We start from the raw sequence: 24,658 nt of genomic DNA on the forward strand, positions 1-24,658 counted from the left end.
CCCAATCCCCCTCGCATCTCCAGATGTTTCTCAACCTGTTCAGAATTGTAACCCTGCCCCCTTCCCACCAAATGACAGCCACGGGGGCCCTGGCAGCACCATGAAATGAGGTGGCACAGCCTGCCTGTATCACCCCAACCAAGTAAGAAGTTCTGAAGGTATTTACTTGGGTGGTGCCCATTAGACCTGAGCTTCCCATCTCAGACCCCAGAGAAGGAGCCTCTGTCCCAGGGACATTGTGGGCAGCCATTTCAGTGTGGATCCTGTCTCATTTCAGACCCAAAATTCCTCTTCTTAAACAAACGGAGGAGTCCCTCATCTGCTCAAGTGGAAGGAGTCACTTGTATTCAAAGAAGAAATGGCTGTGTTGCTGGATCCCTTTGCAAGCTTCAGGTTACGCTTTACTCGTGCAGGCCAGTAACGGCTTCGTGACCAGAAATGCCCTAGAGCAGTGGTGGTGAACCTTTGGCACTCCAGATGTTACGGACTACAATTCCCATCAGCCCTGCCAGCATGGCCAATTGGCCATGCTGGCAGGGGCTGAACAAGGAGATAATGATCCATAACATCTGGAGTGTAAAAAATTGACACCACTAACCCCTAGAAAGAAAAGGCTACTTCACTAGAGGGACTCTATTGCATTATGCCCCCACTGAGGTCCTTCTACTCTCCCCTCTAGACCCCACCTTCCCCCCAAACTCCACCCCAACATCTCCAGGAATTTCCCCAACCCAGGTTGGCTTTTACCCCAGACACTGGCACCACCAGCTCCTGGAACCAGCCTGTCTTGGAGAACCTCATTGACTGGGGACCTACATGAGACCCTCCAAGGTACTGAAAATGCTGATTGCATAACAGGCTCCCTATGAACAGAAGTCTACAGAATTTTAGCACATGTGGTCGAAGAAGGGAGGGGCAGGGAGATTTTAAAGGGTTTGCTAAACCGGACCTTGAATGTGAGGGAGGAGTCCTGAGTGAGGCGTGCAATGCGCAGTCGACTCTGCATGAGGGTATTGTGTTACTTCGTGGGCACCTGTTCCAGTGCCACATCCCCTAGGTAACAGTGAGAGTTGACAAAAGAGACTGAGTAGCAGCCAGTTTGGTCGCCCGTCTGCAACCTCTTCCTAGCAACTGTTTGTCCTGCAGAAGGTTCCTTGTCCTCTAATGTTAGGAATTTGCTCTCTATTGTTACAGAGCCCAGTCCGTTTCCTTCCAGTCCAAATGGCTCTTGATTACCAAACACATCTAGGAGAGACCTCAAGGGGCATCTGTGGGAAGCTGGGATGGCTATCTTTTAAAACAAAGCAAACACATATTCTTTTTTTAATGAAATGTCTGAGGGAAGTTGCTGAATTCCAGACTGGGGGAGGGGGGGGAATCAGGATGGTAAGAGTGTCTTGCTTTGCAGGCAACAGGCTCCCAGGTCAGCCTCCAGTTAGAAGGGGACAGAGAGTAGGAGATGGGAAGGACCTCAGACCCTGGAGAGCTGCTGCCAGTCTGAGTAGACGATACCCTAGCCAGACTGTCTGCTTAGCTCAGTGGGGAGGCAGCCTGCCCATTCCCATGGCTTTCGTGGGTGCACGGTCCAGCCAGAAAGCCAGCACTTCCTAGTCCCAGTGACTTCAGGGGAAGAAGGCCACCTCTGACCGAGCGAGCCCAGACGCCGGAGAGTCGTTAGGCATGAAGGCAAGGGGCCCCCACGTGGCGCCCGCTGATACAAGTCTCTTTCTTAGCTACCAAGTGTTTTCCAGAGAGGCCAGGTGGAGCCCGGTGGGACTTCTGCCCAGCAGGACTTCTGATTAGCCACCAAAGGATCTGATGGAGCAGTGCAGATTAAAATAACAGCGTTTTCTGGCGCCCGTCAGATAAAACATGTTTGTTTTATTCTCCTCTCCACCTTTCTTTCGCTGCATATTTTGTTTTCAAAATACTCCTCTTCTCTCCTGCAGGTAGACTTCCTCTGCGTGTGGGGCTTTGTCACCATACAGTTCTGCCCACTGTTCTGTTAGAATACAGACACCACAGCTGCAATTACTGCTGCATGGCCATGTGGTGTAGTGGTCAGAGAGTAAGAATATGGCCCCCAAGGTGCATGCTTGGTTGCCTGCTCAGTCCCGGAAGCCCTGCAGAGACTCAAACACATACAGCAGCACCTCATTTCCTTTTCCCTTAGGCAGAGGAACGCTGAAGCATTTGCCTAAGATTAGTTAGTTCTATTTACTTTGAAGTAGTTTTGAACTGGATTTTGCTTCAGACCTGAAATACAGCATATAAACTTAAATGCTGAGAACAATGGGGAAGCTGAAGGCTCTATAGTTTATACCATTATAGCCAGGGTGGCGTTTGTAAGCCCCAGATGAATGTAACTCAACACTGCTTCCAAATACGTAACCATGCTCCATTTCTATATGTCTTTAGCCACACTACCAGGGATGCATTCTTTCCTTGACCTAAGTTTTATGGCTACATGCTTGTTGTTAGAAGTAGGCAATGACCCACAGGAAAGAGTTACTGCTGTTATCTTGTGATGGGTGGGAAACTAGGTGGCTCCAATGCTAGACACACTGTTTGGTAGGAATGCTTTCTCCGTGAATTTTGGAGAGGGGACTCAAAGGGGATATATGGTGCTGAAATACTGAGTTCGGTCAAGGCCTGGCACCATGTTATGACTAAAGATTGTGTGTACCTCAATGTCAATAAGCTTGCTGCTGAATAATCTTACAGAGACACAAACATGGGGTTGAGATCCCAGGGATCAAACATTACCCTCAGGTAAAGAAAATTAAATTTGTGCCAGTATACAGAATGATGAGGTCTTTGCATCCTAAAAAATAGCATATTCAATTCCCATAGTTTTCAGAGTTTTCATTCCCCCCCACCCCTTAATACAGTTGCCAGGACATGCCTGGCGATCGACAGGAGGCTTGGGATTTGGGGGGTGGGCATGGGAAAGGGTGGTGTAGTCTGTTCTCAAGAAAAGCCAAAAGTGATGTGGGGTAGGCCCTTAAGAAATGGCTGCTAGTTCCATTAGTATTGTGCCAGAAACTCTATGGTGACCCTATGTCATTTTCATAATTCCAACAAAATAATGTCCAAAATAATGTCCATAAAATAATGTCCATAAAGCTTTGGCTACATTTGAGTAACACTTGAAGCATAGGCTTTAGCATGCACTTTGGGGATAGGGCGGGTTTTCAGATAAAATTGAAGTGAAGTCAGGCCATGAAGTATTGTATGCCTCATGTAACTTCTAGTACAGTCAGAATTTTCAGTTCAAATAACTTTGCCTTCTCAGAGAAGCTTTTAACATATCTATACTTTTCACACTAAGTGGACTGTGGTTACCTTTTCCAGTTGTGTTTCCGAAATCTGAGATCTTTCATCTACCTGCTCAGGGACAGTGTATCTTGGAGAGTAAGCAGCAAGTAAAGTAGACTATGCAAAATCCACTCCAATTTCCGGATCCAAATTTCCCCAGAAGAGCACCTTTGCTGCTCTTGGGTTACCCACTGCCCCTTATCAGGAAGCCGATTTTTGCACAGACCTCTAAAAACTTCCTCCAGCCAGGGCTGCCTGAGCTACGTGTCCCTTCAAGCAGCAAGTACTGGCGGAAATCAGCCAGATCCCCACAGGAGAAATGCTGCAATTCTCAGAGGCTCATGAGTATCCCAGAGCCAAGGGTGAGGAACCACGTCGGCAGTGTGGAGAACAGCCAACCCTTCAACCCCCCTTTAGAACTGCACACTCAGTGAGCCTCAACGTTCAAAGAAGAAGAGGAGGAGGCTGTTGGACTTTGGCTAAGTCGAGTCAGTCACCTCCTTCTCTCCTGCTTTGTGTCATTTCTGGTCAGCTACTTTCTCTCAAGCAGCCTCTGGACAATTGTCCCAAGGATTTGCCATCCACCACGGGGAGCTGCCTAGTCTCTTCTATAGGTCCAAATTGTCCAACCCAGAGCACACAAAGAAATAACAGAAGCATCCAAGCAACAACTTGGAAAAACTTCTACAAAATGCACAGTAAGACACAGAGTACAAAAGGCACAGATTTGGCTATTTTTCATCCATTAAGTTGCAGCTGACTTACAGTAACACCGCTGGGTTTTCAAGGCAAGAGGGGTTCAGCCGTGGTTTGCCATTGCCTGCCTCTGCCCAGCAATCGTGGACTTCCTTGGTGATCCGAGCCCCAATAGGGACTGATTCTGCATAACTTTCAAGATCTGATGAGATCCAGACCACCTAGAGTCCATCCAGGATGAGACATGAACAGAGGTGGTTTGCCACTGCCTCCCTCTGCCCAGCAACCCTGTCCTTCCTCAGTGGTCTCCCACCCAAGATCTAACCCAAATAAGCTCTGCCTTAACTTTCAAGATCTCATTAGAGACCAAGCTAGTCTAGGCCATCCATTACAGGTTAAAGAGATGAACACAGGTGGCTTGCCATAGAACACCTCACCTCTGCCCAGCAACTAAGCCAGTTTCCTTAGCGGGGTCCCACCCAGGTACTCCCCAGGGCTGACTCTGCTTACCTTCTGAGATCTGACAAGACTGAGCTAGCCAAAGGCCATCTAGTCAGCATGGTGGAATGGTTAAGAGCGAGTGCATTCCTAATCTAAGGGAACCAGGTTTGATTTCCCACTGGGCCTCTTGAGCTGTGGAGGCTTATCTGGTGAACTAGATTAGCTTGTGCATTCCCACACATGCCAGCTGGGTGACCTTGGACCAGTCACAGTTCTTTGGAGCTCTCTCAGCCCCACCTCACAGGGTTTTTGTTGTGGGGAGAGGGGAAGTGCAAGGAGATTGTAAGCCCCTTTGAGTCTCCCACAGGAGAGAAAGGGGGATACAAATCCAAACTACTACTACTTCTGGTTTACCCTCCACAAAATGCCCTCTGGAATAATACACAGTATTCATTTTGTTTGTGTCTACCAACTTCCCCTTGCTGTTCTTTTCAGTGCTTTATTTGTACAATAAGATAAAAAATCCATCAATTGTGTGTGGGCTGGACTGAGGGAGGTTGCCTCCCAGGCATTACACTCCCATTCCCCCGGCCACAGAAGAGTCTGTCTGCAGCAAACACATTAACTCACTAAAGCATGGGGAATTACTCATGGAGAGTCCTTGTCAAACCTGAGGTGTGACTTTGGGGAGTGGGGGGCGTGGCATTCTTTCCAAGACTCTCTTTTCCATAAAACTTGGCATCGATCCCTCCTGGAAGTGGCGTCAGGAAACAGTCCTCCCACATGGGGAGCCTCAAACACCAGCTGACTTGCCCACCGTCTACTGACGAAAATTGTTCCTTGCTTGTAAAATATTCCAGGCTGGGTGTTTCCCTGAGGGACCAAAGAAGCAGAGAGCTGTGCTGCAGGTCTTCACGTCAGGCAGCTCTTCTGCAATGGCTGCAGTGGTAATGGGAGATTTCAATTATCCAGATCTTTGCTGGGAGTCAAACTCTGCCAAGACTACCAGGTCCACCAATTTCCTCCCTTACCTTGCTGACAATGTCATGGTCCAGAAGTGGACAAAACAAGGAGGAGATCGGCTGTTTTAGATCTGCTCCTAACCAACAATGATAACCTGGGCAGGAGTGACCATGTTCTCCTGGAGTTCATGATGCAATGGAAAGTGGATGCCAAGTCTAGTCAGACACGTGTTCTAGACTTCTAGAAAGCTGATTTCAGTAAAGAAATTATTGGGTGTGATCCCATGGTTAAGAATACTAAAAGAGAAAGGAGTACAAGATGGAGTTTCTTAAAAGTGAGATCTTGAAGGCACAATTTCAAACAGTTCCAAAGAGGAATAAAAATAGGAGGTTTCTAAAGAAACCAGGACAGGTGTCTAAAGAACTCTCAAGTAAGCTGAGATATAAAAGGGGCGTATACAAGAAAAAGGGGGAAATTACTGAAGAGGAATTCAAACAAATAGCCAACACATGTAGGGAGAAAGTCAGAAAAGCTCACAATAAGCTCAGACTTGCAAGAGATGTTAAAAACAATTTAAAGGGCTTTTTTTGTTAGGTCCCTAGCAAATGGAAGAAAAAGGTTATGATAGGGTCACTGTGTGGATAGGGTTACTGCATGGAGAAGGTGGTGAAATTCTAACAGGTGAAAAGGCAGAACTACTCAACACCTTCTTTGCCTCGGTTTTTTCCCAAAAATAAAAAAGTCCTCAACTTGAGGGAAAAGGATCAGAAGATACAGTAGGGGAAATTCAGCACAGAATAAATAAATAACTAGTACAGGAATACCTGGATACTTTAAATCACAGGGGATGATGGGAACTGTAGTCCATAACATCTGGAGGGCTGCTAGTTTGACGCCTATTCTTTAAATGAATTCAAATCTCCAGGCCCTGATGAACCACACCCCAGGATATTAAAAGAACTGGCAGAAGTTATCTCAGAACCACTTGCTATAATCTTTCAGAACTCCTGGAGAACAGAAGAAGTCCCAGCGGACTGGAGGAGGGCTAATGTCGTCCCCATCTTCAAAAATGGGAAAAAAGAGGACCCAAGCAACTACCGCCCAATCAGCCTGACACCAATACCAGGAAAGATTCTAGAGCAGATCATTAAGGAGACAGTCTGTGAGCACTTGGAAAGAAATAATGTGATCGCTGAAAATCAACATGGGTTTCTCAAAAACAAGTCATGTCAGACTAATCTAATACCTGGATTTTAGTAAGGTCACTGATGCGCATCCCCTCTCAGCCATCAAAGCTCACTGGGTGACCTTGGGCCAACTGCACACTTTCAGGCTATCCCACCTTACACAGTTGTTGCTATGAAGGCAAAATGGAGGAGAGAACAGCATAACCTTCTTTGGATCCCCACTGGGGAGAAAGATGGACTATAAATAGAATTGCTAGCCACACCCTGGGAGAAACTGGGGAGAGGAATAGGCATGCCAAAATTGTGCCATCGTTCAACCACGCCGTGGTTTATCAATAAAGTTCTGGGCAAATCCTAGAGTGTAATGGCATCCCTTCTGCCATTTTTTCCCACTGGAAGGATGTCAGGAACCAGCATGCACTCACTTCCCACCCCCTCTGGCCCCCACAGACAAGTGTGACTTCAGGGTTGACTGCACGGAACTACCAGGACTTTTCCAGAGCTGAGATGCCCCTTTCTGTGGCTAAATGCAAATTCTGCACCCGATCCATCTATCTGTCACTTGCAGGCTGCTTGAATGCACTTCCAGAACCGTTTAGAAGGGGCAGAGATTTCGGAGAGTGTTAAAGGTTCAGATGCTGCCACAGTCAATGCTTCCTGCTGGATCTCTTTAGCCTCCTAAAAATCCATTTACTACGCTGTTTCGGGTATACCGTGTGCCGTTCCCATCCCCTTTACATTCTATACTCTTGGGTTACTTGTCGGAGGCCTTATACTGTATGACATCGTTGTTTTGCCTGTGTGAACCTGCCTGGCAGGGGGTTGGACTTGATGGCCCTTGGGGTCTCTTCCAACTCTTATGATTCTATGACTCTCCAGGCTCTGCATTCTGAAATAATTCCAGAGATTCATCAGGATTTGAATCTACAGTGTCTCCTCAGCCCACAGACGTCACTGCATATGTTAAAGAGAGAGCAAGTCCTTGGTGGGTCCTTTTTGGCTATTCATCATCACACCACTAGAGGGCAATAAAAGATACAGACGTTGCTCTTGTTTATCAAGCGGTTTATAGAAAGCATCTGGATGTTTCAAATAAATGCAGAGATGATTCTTAATTTTCAATTCATGTGTCCTAACTTGAGGCATCTGACTGATGCAAAGAAAATAGTGCACTTCATTTCACACAGAGCCATTGCGGTGTGGTTGTTAGATTGTCGGAGTAGAATCGGGCGGGGGGGGGGGGGATGAGAAGGGCCACGAGGAATGAATTTCCACTTGTGCACTGGGAAAGCTTTCTGGGTGACCTTGGCTTCAAGTCCACAGCCTCTCAGGCTAACCTACCTCATAGGGTTGTTGTGAGGATAAAATGGGCATAAGAAGAACAACGGTAGCTGCTTTGGTTCCCCACTGGAGAGAAAAACAGAATATAAATGAATAAATGAACTATAAAATAACAAAGGGACTGTGGACTACACAGATACTTGCTGCGGGGTCTTTTTATCTTGCTGTCACTAGATTATTTCTCCACTTATCTTGCTGTCACTACATTATTTCTCTACTACATTATTTCTCTACTCTTGCACTGTGTTGCTACTTAAGTAATACTATTTCTGGCATTTTTTAACATCACACTTAAGACTTATGCCTTGTTTCAGATTTCTGCATTGCCGGTTGCCTTGATTTTCATTCTGTTGTCGGCCTTGAGTGTCAGCAAGAAAAGAGGACTATAAATAACAAATTAAAAAAACAAACAATGATGGTTTGCGTCAACACAAGGTATTCCGTGGCTCTTGTTTTTGGATTTCGCTTTGGACCAGTGTGGTTGCCAAAATGAAGGAGGTGGCCTGGGTCAGCGGAAAACACGTTGGCTTCCTTTCGTCCCAGGGATGAGCACCGAGTCTTGGGATCTCCCTGGTAGCACATCTGTTGAATAGCAGGATGGAGCATCTTCACTCCTGATCCTAAAGGGTTAGACCAATTCATCACTGTAATCTGCCATTTGGGGGGTGATCTAAAGGCTTGGAATGGAAACCTTTGAGCATTGTATAAATCTGAACCTTCCTGGGACACTTGAGGAGGATGGGGGTGGGATGTGCCCTTTGCCATATGAGCCCAATATTAACACAGGAAGCTGCCGAATTCTACCATATACTAAACCAGACCCTCGGTCCATCCCAGTTGGTCCTGCCTACTCAGATTGACAGTGGCTCACCGCGGGTCTTTCCCATCCATTACTATCTGGTTCTAACAACTAGGGATCTTTGAGGTGGAGACCTGGACCTCCCATTCTGCACACCATTTTCTTTCATCCTGCGAGTGTTATTGTTCTGTTGCTTTTGTTGTTTCTCTGAATCCAGCTGTGCATTCTACAAATAAGCCAGTCCTCTTAGGGCCGAACGACACATTCAAGGTAGATGCGTGGCATATTCTGCACACGTCGTGCAGCAAAAGTGATAAAATAATTACATCCTGCAGAGCAGTTTCAGCACAGGAAAAGAGCTGGGGGGGGATGGGGAAACAATTGAAAGCTGGAGAGGACAGATTGCAGAGTACACCATAGGTGAATTCCCCCCCCCCCCCCCACGCACACTCCTTCTTGTATGGGCATTACCCCTAAACCTCCAGGAATTATCCAGGTTGGAGTTGGTCGCCCTAGCTGCCAAGGAATCCGGTTTAGCTGATGCAACTGCATCTGACCCAGGCTCTGGCAACTGGGAGGGCTGAACGCACAACGGGATCTTTCATGGCTGCCCCGAAAATAGGCTTCTGGGCTTACTTAAATATCGGAGGAGGTTCTGGGGCCAACGAGGAGAGCACAACCTTGTATAACCTACTTATCCCCCCCGACCACATCATTCTCCATTGGAGACCTAGGAAAATTTAAAAGTTAACATAATGGCAGCCCCCTGTGGCTTGACAAACTAATATGAAATTGCTTGAACAAATTAACAAACCTCTAATGTAAACACTCTATGCTCCTTAAAGGCAGATACCAACGCATAGATAAACAAAAGAGGCTATGCCCATGCAACTCAGGCCAAGTAGAGACACTGGAGCACACTCTGTTTCATTGTGCAAGATTTGCCAGGAATCAGAATGATTAACCCATCATTGCTTCCCTTCTACTACAATCATTTAACCCCAGTGCTTTTAGGATTCCCTTTAATCTTAGATAATCTTGATCCTTACTTCTGCGAAAGCGTAGCAAAATATCTTTTAAAGATTATAGGCCCCTTAGCGCTTCAGAGGGATACTAAGCTTACTAGATTGCTATCATCCTAACACCACCAATGCTGCTCACATGCACTACTTGCTACCGGCACACAGTGCCTACCTCTGCCAACAACCTTTGGGTTCACGGTCACGGTCTTTAAAGTCAGATAAGGGTGATTCATTGAGGGGTGTCATGGCTTTGTTATTCGAGTGCTAGATAGAGTGAGTGACAACTGAGGGCTGTGGCAACCTATGGGAGTCAAATCAATTGTTTGCCTTACATTTCCTCGCCCCCTATCCCTTGTTCTGTGTTAGCTTCCACTCTAACAAACTCTGAGTTTTATAGTGGAGTGTTGACACCAGCTATGCTATTCTTGATGCACTGGGCTCTGTTGGTGGGTTTTTCAGTCAGAGTCTGTGGAGAGGTGTATAGGAATGGCACTTTTGATGAGTCCATTTTGGACTAAACTATTGATGGAACTCTGAATGGCTGCTGCAACTATCTGTCTTTTATGGACAATTGTTTTATTGTATTTATTGTTTTATTGTATTTATTGTATTTTGGAATGCCAATAAAGGCTATCATGAACCTAATGTAAACACAACAACTTTCCTATCATTTAGGGGATAAATAACAAATGAACATATATATATCAGATATGTATGTAATGTGATGTGTGCCATGTGTGTGTGTGTGTGTGTGTGTGTGTGTGTGTGTGTATACAGCACAACTCAATTATACAAAATCTTCAGTGCACTCAAAACAGTTACAACTAACAGTGCCCAATAAATAAAGAAAAGTCTCTGGAACCAGCAGAAAGGAGCAGCAGTGGACAAGGCAACTGGCCAGGAAGAGCAGAGTGACCTGCTGGTGTTCATTTTGGAGGGCTTTTCTCAAAGCCACATCTTTTAAAACAGGTGCTGGGGGGGGGTTTGCAGGGTTTCTCTTTTTCTCCTTGGCAAGGTTGCTAAGAGCTGAGACTGCTGGAGGTGGGGCTTAACAGGGGTTAACAGAGGATTCCTACTTCCCTATGGGCTGCTAAAGGTGGGGCTCCTGAGGTGGTCATTCATTTTTTAGTTCGGTCTCTGGAACCAGCAGAAAGGAGCAGCAGTGGACAAGGCAACTGGCCAGGAAGAGCAGAGTGACCTGCTGGTGTTCATTTTGGAGAGCTTTCTCAAAGCCACATCTTGCTAAAAAAACAGTGTATTTTGAAGAGGGTTTGCAGGGTTTCTCTTTTTCTGTAAGGTTGCTAAAACTGAGACTACAGGGTGGGGGGCTTAACAGGGGTTAACAGAGGTTACTCTTTGTCCTAGCAAACACTAAGGTTAGAGCTCTAGGTGAGTCATTCAGTCTTTAGTTCAGTCTCTAGGAACCAATGAGAAGCTGGCAGCCCTAGCATAATTTCTTCTCTTTTAAAAATAAATAAATTAATTAATTAATAGGACATTTTGAGGATGGTAAAATTTTACAGATAGCTCAAAGGGGCACTGACTAAAGGACAATATCTAAATATAAACAAACAAGAAGCAGATATGAAGGCAGGGAAGCCCACTTAGGGGATGGGGGGGGCACAGTGTTTTCACTGGAGTGTCACATGTATGACCTGCCACTAGGCCAAGTTGTGGAGTGTACCTCGCTGCAATGAGGCTCCTGTGGCAGGGAGCATGTCCGTTCTACTTGTGGGTGGCCAGGCCTGGGAGCTGAGAGAGGCAGGGGCAACAAACAAGAACTTTCAGGGGACCCAGCTTGGCCGGGTCCCACTCCCAAAGTGACATCTCTTCAGATGTCATGGAGAATGAGAGTCTAGGTGACAGAGGGTGCCAGTCACGGTCAGGGGGAAGATGTTCCCTTAGATGGGACCTTCCTTGGTTAGTGGTCAGATATCCTCTCACTGAGATACCCCTCAGGGAGGAGTGGGGGAGACTCCTTGGGCTTAGGTGGTCTGATCATCAGGAATAGAGAGTTGGGTTTGTGACGAAGCGTGATGACACATGGTGACTTGCCTGCCTGAATATCACCCGAAAGTTCACGGATATACGCTACGTCTAGAATAGAGCTGTTAGAACAGTGCACAGGGGTGGAGTCAGTTGTGAGTCCACATTGGTACCAATGACATTGGGAAATGCTTGAAGGGAGGTTCTGGAAGCTAAATTTGGAAGCTGCTAGGAAAAGGTTAAAATCTGGAGACCCCCCAGGTGGCATTCTCACAAAATACTATGGGCTTTAAACGGCGGGAGGTTGCAGGTTGTGGTGGGAAAGTGGACCTGAGCAGAAGTTTCAATTTGTCAGGAACTGGGGAACCTTTTTGGGATAAGAGCAGGCCTACTAAAAGGGGCCAGACTGTCACCCAACTTAAAAGAGGAGACAGGCTGCTGGCTCAACATTAAAAAGGTGGCAGAACAACTTTGGCTGATCCCTGAAATGACAGAACTGAGGTGACTTGTTTGAATACAGGTCCATGGGGATGCAGACAGAAGAGTTTTTTTTAAATCAACCACATACAAGTGAAGAAACACAGCAATGTGATAAGTGGTGATTATACACAAAAAAGGCTAGGGCAAAACACATAAATCAGGTTGGGACAGTGATGTACAAGTGTCTCTACTAATAGTAGAAGCATTCTGACCTAAAATGGGGGAGCTGGAGTACAGAGTTTTGAAGGAGGGACGCATTGATATAGTGGAGCATCACAGAGACATGGTGGAATAGGGAGAACCAGTGGGATGCTGTTATCCCAGGTTACAGGCTCTACAGGAAGGGATGGGACAGGCATTATTGGGGGGGTGGGTGGCCCTCTACATCCAAAGAGAGCATGAGTGTCACATAAAATAGACAATGCAGGAGCTGATTCCCCACAGAAACTACTATGGAATATCAATACAGGGGTGAAGCATGAACACTGACATGAGGAATATATTATAGGTCCCCTGACCGGCACAAGAGGATTCTGAGATGGAAAAAAGAAATTAGAGGCCAACAAAGAAACAAAAATATACCATTGGTAATGGAAGATTTAACTATCTATATATAAACTGGAAAATGCATGTTCAGGTCATAGTAGGAGAGAACATTCTGGATATGCTAAATGACTGTGGCTTAGAGCAGATGGTTTGTAGAACCAACCAGGAGATGTGATCCTAGATCTAATTCTATGTGGGACCCAGGACCTAGATGCGGAAGTCAGTGTTGTTAGACGATGGGAACAGCAAACCACAATGCTATCAGATTCCAGTATCTCTGCATGCGAACAAGAACTGACAACTACTAATGCTGATTACATTTACCTTCAGAAAGGAAATTTCTCAAAGAAATGAAGGGGGGATAGTGTAGAGGAAGCTGAAAGGAAAATCAAAGAGAGAGTCAGAAATGTCCCAAGAGATGCTTGGAGGTTATTTAAAACACAGTCTAAAAGACTCAGCTGGAATGTGTGTTCCTGGGATTCGGGAAAAGACAGCATAGTCCAAAAAGCCACCATGATTGTAAGGGGCGTTGAAATTGGGAAAAAAAAGATGCTTTTTTTAGAAAAGTGAAGTCCAACAACTGATAAAAGAATACCAGAGAACACAAATGGTGGCAAAGAGAAGCAAGTTATGTGAGGCAAAAAAGGTTATGAGGAACACATGGCTGTGAACATCAAAACCAGCAACAAACAGTTCTTCCAAGTACATCAAAACTAGGAAGCCAACAGGGAGCTGATGGGCCAGTTAGATGACAAAGACAAGAATTGTGCTAAAGAGATGACAGAGGAGATTGCAGAAAAGCTGAATGAATTCTTTGCATCTGTCTTTAAAGGAGGTGAGAAAATTCCTGCACCTAGACAAAGCTCTTAGGAAGCTGAATCGAGACTAACAAAGATAGTGGTAGACAAAGGGAAAGTTCTGGCAGCCATTGATAAAACTAAATGTTACCAAATCCCTGGCCCAGATTGCATTCATGAGAGTTCTTAAAAGAGCTCAAGCATGAAGTACTGATCTTCTCGCTAATATACATCCATGAAATGGAAGCTCCATCCCTGAAGACTGGAAGTGTGTGTCACACGCAATCTTTAGAAAGGATCTAGAGGGGACCGAGGAAATTACAGGCCAGTCAGTTTGACATCTGTTCTATTAGAATTAGTAGAATGTCATTAAAATAAAATTATAAAACATGTGAAAAGCAAGACCTGCTGAGGAAAGAGTCAGCATGGCTTTTGCAGGGAACAATCTGTCACTGAAACTTACTAGAGTTCTTTGAGGGATGTAAGAAACAGGCATGTGGATAAGGGGGAACCAGTGGACATTGTCTACTTGGATTTCCCAAAGGCTTTGACAAGAAGAGTTCCTCACCAGAGACTGTGAAAACCAGCAATGAAGGAATAAGAGGAAGTCCTCTATGGATTAAAACTGGTTGGCTCAGGAAGCAAAAAAAAGGAGGTGGGTGTAAATGGGAAATTCTCACAATGGAGAGATGTAGGGAGTGAGTGTCCCCAAGGATCCAAATATTTAGGACAGTGCTCTTCTTTCCCTATTCATAAATGACCTGGAAGTAGGGTGGGTGGTGGTGGAAAGTTTTACAAGACAGTACCAAATTATGTAGGGTGGTGAGAACCACAAAGGATTAGAGGAGCTCTAGGGACCTTGATAAATTAAGGTGAGTGCTAGAAATGGCAAATGCAGTTCAATGTAGCAAAATGCAAGTGATGCACATGGGGCAAAATCCAAACTTCACATACATGCTACAGGGTCCAGTTACAATAGTCACAGACAGGAAGGGATTTAGTCTTAGTTGATAGTTCCATGGGAATGTCAACTCAATGTATAACAGCTGTGAAAGGCAAACTCTATGCTGGGATAGTGGGAAAGGGGTAGAAGAATAAAACTGCAAAGATTGTCATGCCCTTATATAAAAAGCTGTGGTGCGACCCATGTAGGGAGTACTAATGTTCAGTTCTGGTCATACATCTCAAAAGGATATTAGAAGAGATAGAAAAAGTGCAGAGAAGACGACAGGATGATTGGGGACTACAGCACTACTGCCTGAGAAGGCTGCAGCGTTTAGAACTCTTTAGTTTGGAGAGGAGACGTCCTGAGAGATATGTCGTTGAAGTCTATAAAATTATGCATGGGTGAAAATGTTGACAGAGAGAAATTTTTCTCTCTTTCTCACAATACTAGAACCAGGGCATTCATTGAAAATGCTGGGGGAAAGAATTAGAACTAATAGGAAACACTTCTTCATAGCGTGTGATTGGTGACAGGAATACCTACAGAGGTGGTGATGGCCTAACCTGGATAGCACAAAAGAGCTTGGACAGGATTTATGGAGGAGAAAGTCGATTTATAAACACCAATCACCAGTCCTCTTTGATCTGAATTGCAAATGCCTTAACAATCCCAGGTGCTCTCAGGGCAACAGCCACAGAGAGAACCATTGCTTTCACATCCTACATGTGAACTCCCAAAGGCACCTGGTGGGCCACTGCGAGTAGCAGAGAGCTGGACTAGATGGACTCTGGTCTGATCCAGCTGGCTTGTTCTTATGTTCTTATGTTCTTAAAAGCAAGAAACTCCAAACAATTAATAATGCAGGGCTTCTTTATTGCATCTGTTCTTCTACATATGATGTAGCTGCTGCAGGTCTTTCTTCAACTTGGGCCTGTAAAAAATAAGCAATCCCCTCCATGGAGCCATGGGCTTTCCTTCCCCTGCTGCAAGCCAGATCAACACAGGAAGGTCTTGCAGTTGGTAATAAGTAAGCAAGCTTACCAACTGCACATGCTCAGGCAGCTCTTATCCCCTGGGCCCTAAGATCCAAACAAAACACAAATACTAAAATGGCATGGGTTACACTTGCTCGCTGGAATAAATGCAAGGAGTTTAGGAGGAACTTTATGTATTTAGCCCGTGTTTTAACATTATCTATTACCTGGTAGTGAACTGTCCCAGAACACTAGTAGCTTAACCTGAGCCAAAAGCAGCAGGGTCAAACAGATGCCTGGCATAAAAATATCTCTCTGGTGCTTTAGAGTCAGGTTGCAGGACAGGTCAGTCTGACCCTCACTGCATTTCTGGAGGCAAAAATCCCCTCATAAAAGAAGGTGCCTTGATCACTCGGAGGAAATCCACCCCCCCTCACCACCCCCCAAAACTGTATTTTTGATCCCATCGACCTCTTAAAAGTATTGGAGGCCAAAAATACAAATATGAACATTTTTTAGACAAAATACATACAAAAAGGAATGCTAAACCAGAGATCTCAATACTTAGTTGGCCAAAAGTCATGTTATTTATGTAGTTAGTTGATTTCTGTCCCACCCTTCAAATATATCCCAGGGTAGGTTACAATCTACAAACGTATTGCCAAAGGCTTCCATGGCTGGAATCTCTGGGGTGTTGTGCAGGATTTGGGCTGAACCTGGCTGTGTTCCAGTAGCATTTTCTCCTGATGTTTCACCTGCTTCCATGTGGCTACAGCATCTGAAGATCTGAAGATGCCAGCCATACAAGTAGAATGGAATGTCAGGAGAAAATACTACTGGAACATGGCTATATTATATAATGACACAACACCCCAATCTAAAAATGCTTCCCACATTACAATAAAACAGCACCATGTACAGATTAAAAAATTCCTAAAAACACTAATTACCTACAGCGGAGTTCTAATTTGAGTTTTCGAGGCTGTGTGGCATTGGTCTAGTAGATCTTGTTCCTAGCACGTTTAAGCACATCTGTGGCTGGCATCTTCAGAGGTGTATCACAGAAGGAAGTCTGTAACTGACTTCACAGTGTATAACACACGTTAGGAACAAGATCCACCAGACCACGGCCACACAGCCCGGAAAACCCACCACAACCAGTTGAATCTGGCCATGAAAGCCTTCAACAATACATTAGACCTAAAACAATTAACCAAAACCTACCCCCCCCCCTAACCCTCCCAGCTGCAGGTAGCAAGTTCCCAAAAGAGCCCAGTGGTCTAAGAATAGATGGCATCGGTCAAGTGCCCAGGAGAAAATGACGGTCTTAACCTGGTGTCAGAAGGCAGGTACTTAACATATCCTAGCTAGCAGTTGTTGAAAATAGAGCAGGCCCTTAAAGCTCAGAAGGTTGCAATTCTCAAAGAGTTCTCATCGCCTGGCAGGCTGAGTGAGCTCCCTGGATGCGCACATGGTCCAAAAATGGCTGCTTTCTACACAGCCCCAGCAAGAGCTGTTTTCCTTCTGGTGGCCCAGTGGCAAGAGAAAGAGGCCTCGCCCCTCTCTTCCCAGAGTTTCACCAGATCCCAGACCCCACCCTCTTCTGACCTGGTCAGGCTGGGTCAAGATATCTTTCCCCCCTGGGTCAGGTAGTTCTTCCTGATGTCCCTCTGGCATTGTTTAAATCCTCCAAATCTATGACACCTGATTGGAGAAGGGAAGGAGAAAAGACAAGGAAAAAGAAAAGGGGGGGGGGAAGGAGCCATTTCTCCACAGGCTCCTGGGCCAGCCTGCTGCTACGGTGCCTGCCAAACCTCCCCGCCCCCGAGCTGTCCCCCCACCTCCCTGCAGGCTGCCTTCTGTCCTCCCCAGGCTGGCCTGCAAGAAGGCGGGGGGGCAGGGCACCATGGTGGTGGCCCAGGAGTCAGCCTGCCGCCGCAGTGCCCATCTGAGCTGCCCCGAGCCCATGCATTCGAGGTGCCCACACAGGGGAGGAGGCCGCTTGGACAGGTGGCACAGCAGCAGGGGGACTCTGTCTTTAGGCGCCTCCCCCGTGCCCGTCAGTGCGGGGGAAGAGGGGGCGGGGAGCAACTTTGCACTAGCGTGCCTGGGGTCATTCGACCCCCATGTTCCCATGGGCTGTACGCCACTGGATGGGAGACCACTAAGGAAGTCCAGGAGTCTCTTGCACAAAGGCAGGGCAATGGAAACCACCTCTGGCAGCTTCTGCTGCCTTCAAGGAGGCCCTCCCTTTGGGATCCCTGGCAGGTTACCCTATGGCCCAGCGATGGCTCTTTCCACTACTGTGTCAATTCTTAAACCTGTGTACTCAGAATGTTTGACTTCCAGAAAAGGAGGTGGAGACCCAAAACTGGAGGAGGCTGCAGAGCTCATGTAGTTTGGAGGAGACGAGGCTACCAGACTGGGACCCTGGTTATTATAAACCCTTAACACCTTATTGGGAATTCTTGTTGTGGTTGTCATGGGTGAGAGTTCTCCTGGAGACCTTCATCATGTTGAATCCTGTTCACCAAGCCCTTGGAGTCTTCAGGAGCCAACCCACTTGCAGGAAGAATTGGACTTGGCAGTATCAGTAGACTGTAAATATAAGGACTTGAAAATGCAACCTGAACAGGGCCTTGAAGTGTGATGTTAAATGTTGATGTTAGATGTTATTTGTTAAGAAAGTAAACCATTTTGTTTTTAAAAATTGTTGTTGCAAACTCATTCCAAGTTCTGCCCCACAGAACCCACAGAGCGAGGTTACATCAGCTTCATCCATACATGCAGCCACCCATGGCAGTGTAGCTATGCTACCCTTGAAGACTGCCAACTGAAATCTGGGCAATTAACTCATTCAAGTTATTTTTCTCAAATAACTTCTTTTTAGGGACCAACAAGGTTTTTAGGGTAGGAGTTTTCCAGAGTCAAAACTCCTTTTCTCCAGTACCATTAACTGCACTCAAAAGCGCTGCATTTAGGGTTGCTGGCTATAGGTTGAGAAACACCTGAGAGATTTTGGGAGGAATGAATCCCCATAGAGGGTGGGAGTTTGGGGAGGGGAGTGGCTACCAGCAGGGTCCACTAATGCCAAAGAGCTCACCCTCCAAAGCATCCCTTTTCTCTGGGGAGATTGATCTCTGCAGCTTATAGATGAGCTGTCATTGCGGGGATCCCTGCCCCCACCTGGAGGCAGGAGGTATTCCCTCACCTGAAGATTAGTGGCAGCTCCAGGAGATTCCCAAACTCCTGTTGAAATCTTGGGTCATTCACTCTTCTCGAGCTACAGGTGCGGCCGTTTGGCTGTTTGCATCAGTTTGGGTTCCATGGCCGTGCTCCTCCCTCCCAGAACTGGCCATGGCCACGTCAACAAAACACCTGCCCCGGCCATCCTTTAAGCTCTCCCCGCTGCCTCCATCAACAGGCACTCATTTATTTTGGATCCCGTGCAGTCAGATGCCAACAGTCATCTATTTAACGGGGCAGCAGCAACCATGGAAAGAACTCCCTGGCGCATGAAAGCCCCCCCCCCCTTTCCCTGGAGCCCAGAAAACCAGCTTCCGCTTTCTAAGCCCTGCCGTGTTTACCGAGAGCAGCACAAGGGCTTCCTCAAGGAGACAGGGATGCTTTTGATCCTCTCCTCCCCAATGCAGGTTTTTTTTTCCTTGACTGAGCAATCTGGTGATGACTGGGCTCCAAATCTGCAGTGGAAAGATTCCTGCGGCCCCCAACAAATATTAGCATTACTGGCAGACACCAGAATTGGGTCAAAGTCTGAAAAAGGCTATGAGAGAGCAGCTCGGTCTTTGGTCCCTCTGGACCAAAAGGGAGAAAAAACCACCAAGGAAGCTCTACCCAGACGGTCGGAGGCTGTTCATGAGGCCCCCAGGGCGAGCAATCCACCGTTCAAAACCAAGGGTTTGGTTTATCCCCATAAAGTAGACTTTGTGATATTTTGTTTATAAGCTAACAAAGGACTGGATTGCTATAACCACTAGGGTTCTGGGTTCCCACTTCAACTGGGCAACAGGAAAAAATGAAGGGGAGGACGGGGAGGCATCCGGATTCGGTAATGTCACTCTGACATGAGTGGAAGCGACATCTTCACGGTGCTGGTGAAGTTCTAGTATACCATCAAAACTCTGTGGTTAATCCCTGAAGTCTGGGCTGGGTTTTCTCACTCCCCTCCTGACCACCCAACAGCCCTTCCTCTCGCTCTTCCCGTTCAGAAGGATTGAAAGAGCTGTTTTTAAAATTTTATTTTCACCCTGGGAGTGTGCCTGAGACATTCCCCTGACATGGGCAGCCCACGATAGCCTGGTCTCAGAGGCATAGCTGGGGGAAATGGAGCCCAGGGCAAAACCTGAGCTTTCCGCCCCCTCTTCTATATGGGGGGCTGCCCTCCCCCACCACAATAAAAGAATGCTTTTTTGCACCAGGTACCTTGGATCCTCTGAAGATGCCAGCCACAGATGCAGGCGAAACGTCAGGAGAGAATGCTGCTAGAACACGGCCAGACAGCCCGGAAACCACACAGCACCCAAGTGATTCCGGCCGTGAAAGCCTTCGACAATACCTTGGATCCATTCCTCCATGTCCCAGTCTTTGGAGAAGAAGAAAACAATGCGCCCCCTCTGCCCCAGCCCTCGGGCAGCAGCACGCCCACCAGGCCAGAAGAGGCCTGCCCACATGGCGCACGCATGTTGCGCACATTGCTATTGAGCCTTTGCATTGCCGGTACAGCGCAAAGAGGTCAGCGGGGCAGACACAGCCACCGATGGCTGGTCCGGGCCCCATGCAGCACATGCAGCTGAAAGGAAAGTCAGGACAGCCAGGCCCAGGCTAGAAATGGGGGGGTGATTTTCTACCTTCCCCCCCCATGACTGAACGGCAGCCATCCAGGACATTTGACCCCATATGTCCCTGTGGAAGCTCCACCTCTGCCTGATCTCATCAGATCTCAGAAGCTAAGCAAGGTTTGACACTGGTCAGTACTTGGAGGGGAGACCACCAAGCAAGTCCAGGGTTGGTATGCAGAGGCAGGCAATGGCAAATGACCTCTGAATGCCTCTTGCTTTGAAAACCCCACTAGGGGTCACCCTAAGTCAGCCACAACTCATTGGCCCTCTCCATTATCATGGATCGTATTACACGTTCAGCAAGCCTGATTTTTAAAACTTTCCAACCATCGGCTGGTGCACAGTCCCAGCCCCCACCCCCACCCCCGGAAGTTGGCAACCCATGTGTGGCCCTTTCTGAGAACCATCAACAGAGGTGTATGGGGCGGGGGGAACAGCACCTGGAGACAACTCCTTCTCTGGGCACCGCCCCAGCCCCACCCTGAGCCCTGCACTCCCAGCCTCCATGCAGGTCGGCATTTGAAAGTCGGGGTTTTTGAAAGCACGGAGCCCAGGGCGGGACCACCCCCCCCCCCAGCTCCTGCTCTCCCCAGAGCCAGAAGGGAGGTTGGGAGGGGGCAGGGCACCGCAGCTGGTGGCTCAGGCACTCGCCATTTCATCACATGGGGGGTGTCCGGCACCCCCCACACACACATGACCGAAAGGCCAGGCCCATAGTGTCCCATAGTGTCCCATACCCAGGCCCATAGTGTCCCCATGTCTCTAGGTCAGAATGCCCCTGACTATCAATGTTGTAAACAGTTGTCTTGCGGTGGGGAAAGTATTCATGTCAAGCCAGCTTTAGTGTACTGAGTTACCAGAGCAGAATCTCCTCCTGTGGGACCAACCGTTTCTCCTCCTTTTTCATGTTAAAGTCCAGCGTTTTCCTCTCACGGCCGTCGCAAACATTCAGTGTCCTCTTCGATAGTGAGCGTGTTGTTTCCCAAAGCAATCATTGACAAACAGCCTTCATAAATTCGAACACATGTCCCGGGGTGGAGCCCTTGAACGCCTTTCAGCCCATTATTGCCCATTCTATTCACACAGCAGCTGTCTTTGATGGAGAGTTTTCAAATCAGCGTTAATATTCTACAGCACGGAAGAAGGCCAATGGCTCAGAGGGTAGAAGTGGAGACGGTTCCACTTGGGTGCAGGAGAATTTCCGCCGACTTCCTTCCGCTGATCGAGAGGCTCTGAGGTTTTACATCCCCAAACAGCTGTCAATGAATCAGGTGTCGTCAACTCACAGAAGTGATCCCTGATGAACGGGAGCAGCTGCAGATGAGTAGGAGAGAATTCACAGGGCAAATTCTGAATGGACGTCTGTGTCTTTTTTGAGGGGGGTGGGGAATCTAACAAGGCCATCCTGTGACTTCAAGTGACTTCAAGGACTTAGTCTGGCATAACTCTGCATAAAACCTTCTAGCATTTTTGTGTCAGATGGTTGCCAGCTTGGAAAGTTCCTGGAGCTTTGGGGACAGGGCGCCTGGAGAGGGCCGTGTTCAGGGAGTGGAGATGTGATGCCATGGAACACCCCCCCACCCCCCGCAAGCCCCTTGTCCTGTTGTCCAGAGATCAGTTGCAATTCCGGAAGAACTCCAGGTCCCACCTTGAGGATGGCAACCCTATTATGTGATGCAGCCAGTCAGTGTGATGCCACCACAAAAAAGGCTAATGTGATCTTGGGGGTGTATGAACAGAGGCAGAACATCCAGATCGTGAGATATCATAATGGCACTTGGTCAGGCCTCACCTGCAGTGCGGGGCACAGTTTTTGGAGATCTCACTGCAAAAATCGGACGTGGACAGAACGGAGCAGGTGCAGAGGAGAGCAGGGAGGGTGATCAGGGGCCTGCAGACCCAGCCCTGCGGAGGAACGGCTGAGTGGGGACCCAGGAACATCCTGTCTGCAAAAGAGAAGGCTGACGAGGGACACATTTGTGCTCTTGGAGTCTTTGGAGGGCTGTCACTTAGAGGAGGGCGGGGAGCCGTTCCTGTGGGCAGCAGAAGAGAGGACTCACAACAACGGCCATGGATTTGGGGCAGAAAGGTTCCGACTGGTCATTAGGAAACTATGTTTTTTACAGAAAGGGCTGTGCAACGGTGGAATCAGCTGCTGTGGGTGGGGGCGAGCTCCCCCTCCCTGGCAATCTTCAAGCAGGGGCCGGACAAGCACTTGTCAGGGATGCCCTAGAACAGTGGTGGCAAACCTATGGCTGGCAGGGGCTGATGGGAACTGCCATGCTGGCAGGGGCTGATGGGAATTGTAGTCCATGAACATCTGGAGTGACATAGGTTCGCCACCATGGCCCTATCCAGCATTGAGCAGGGAGGTTGACTAGATGGCCTCTGTGGCTCTTTCCAACTCTATGATTCTATGCATTTTGGCTGTAGGCCACATCTCACAGCTGACGGATCCAGGTCAAAAGGGCTGGTCATTAAATCCTGATCAAAAAGGTATTATTTTCTTTATTGATGACCTGCCTGCCCGTCTCCCCAACGAGGACCCAGAGAGGTTTCACTGTTTGCCACTCCACCATCCTCACAACAACCCTAGGAAGTAGGTTAGGCTGTGACTGGTGCAAGGTCACCCAGGTAGTCTTTGCCTCTGTGTGGCATTGTGAAGAAATGCAGCAGGCATCATGCTTGCGACTGAGCGTTGCAAGTGATCTCCTCTCCAGTTAAAGCCTCTTCCACAATAGACCATTTACCTCTTCATATTCCTGGCAGAGTCCAACTCGATCCTTCTGGGAACACCCTGACCTGCCAAGGACTCCAAGACCAGAGGGTGGCTTTACGTGGAGGGGCAGAGATCCCCTGCAGGGCTCTGCTGCTGTGTGTTGGCATATATGCCCAGCAGGTGCCCTGCCAGGCGGCGATCATTAAACCCAGAATATCATGTCGGAGGGCAGCATTCCCATTCTGAACAAAGCATGACGCTGTCAGCAAAAGGGGGCAGCGGAGATCAGGGAAACACGAATGTCAGTCTGCGCCCCTGGCAGAAAGGGGGGGATGAAAATGCAAGAGGCCAAATTATTAGACTCGGAGATTTAGACTGTTTTAATTTGACTTGGTTTGTTTATAGTTTACGGTTCGTTTATAGTGCAGGGATTGCATTTTCTTTTATCAGACTTGTTTTTCACCTTCCCAGCACAGAGCTTGGGGGGAAGGGGGGTGCATATGTGCAACATCACTACACAACAGCCCTGCCAGGAAAGCTTGGCTGAGAAAGAGTAATTTGCTGTTCTGCAGCCCCCTGGTGATCTCTGGAGGAAAAGTCTCCTGAAGATATGCTGAAATTTTGGTGCCTCTATCTTGAAAAATGCGCCCTCCACAGTTACCCCCCAAAATTCCCCAGATTCTTTGTTCTGAACTGCCCTGTCTCTATTGCAGCCACTGGGGAATTTCTGGGGGTGTCTGTGGGGTGCACATTTTTGAAAGCACCAAACTTTCAGGGTGTCTTCAGGAGGCTCTCTTGATGACACAACCCAGGTGACCTTTGCTTCTGGGGGTTCAATTTTATGGACCACCAAAAGGATAGGGCCAATCTCCCACTGCTGGCAGAAGCAAAGTGCTCCTGAAAGGGGAGGGGGGTATCACTGCTAATATTCCTGGATTCACCAGCACTGTTTAGTCTGAAATGGATGCCGCTTTTGCGTGGCTTCTGATAAGATGATCGCTTTGAGGGAATCGGCTTGAGTTTCTCTGTGCACCGAAAAGTTAAACGACTGTGAACCAGGGTGCTATTCTGCTGCTGGAGCCTGAATCTTCGGTAAAGCAAAGATGAATAGCTAAGAAAGGGAGAAACAACAGGGGCTTCAGTATTGGGGGGTGGGGTGGGGGTTAACAGGATTCTGCTTTATTGGGAATCCTACTTTTTTATAGGGGACAAAATCAGCCAAAGCCCCCTTCAAGGAAACCTATGTCACCGATTTCAATTCGGTTTACTTCCAAGTAAGGCACTTTTTACCCCGTTCTTCAAAAGTTTCCTCCAAATGCATCCTTATAGTTGCAGAATAAAATCTGGAAGGAAACTAATGAACACCATGTGGTAGCCACCTGGAGAGTTTACAGGAAGGAAACCCCCAATATACAACCTAGTCTCACAAATCATTTGGTCTTCAAGTGATACCTAATAACTAGGAAGAGTGGAAGACGGGGAAAGAGGAGGCACCTTTCCCTATGAAAGGCTATAGTTAAAACTTTAGTCAAAACCCTTGATACAAAAGGAAAGAAAAAGCTAAACCTCAGTGTCAAATATTTG

This window comes from Sphaerodactylus townsendi, linkage group LG01 (genome assembly GCF_021028975.2).
Source record: "Sphaerodactylus townsendi isolate TG3544 linkage group LG01, MPM_Stown_v2.3, whole genome shotgun sequence".
Lineage (NCBI taxonomy): Eukaryota > Metazoa > Chordata > Lepidosauria > Squamata > Sphaerodactylidae > Sphaerodactylus > Sphaerodactylus townsendi.